Here is a 225-nt window from a genome sequence, read left to right on the forward strand (position 1 = left end):
ATGTCCTGGCTATTATAAACAGTGCTGCGATGAACATTGGGGTACACGTGTCTCTTTCCCTTCTGGTTTCCTCAGTGTGTATGCCCAACAGTGGGATTGCTGGATCACCATATACAAAAATAAACTCAAAATGGATTAAAGATCTCAACGTAAGACCAGAAACTATAAAACTCCTAGAGGAGAACATAGGCAAAACACTCTCTGACATACATCACAGCAGGATCC

Source organism: Bison bison, unplaced genomic scaffold, assembly GCF_000754665.1.
Source record: "Bison bison bison isolate TAMUID 2011002044 unplaced genomic scaffold, Bison_UMD1.0 scf7180017846421, whole genome shotgun sequence".
Lineage (NCBI taxonomy): Eukaryota > Metazoa > Chordata > Mammalia > Artiodactyla > Bovidae > Bison > Bison bison.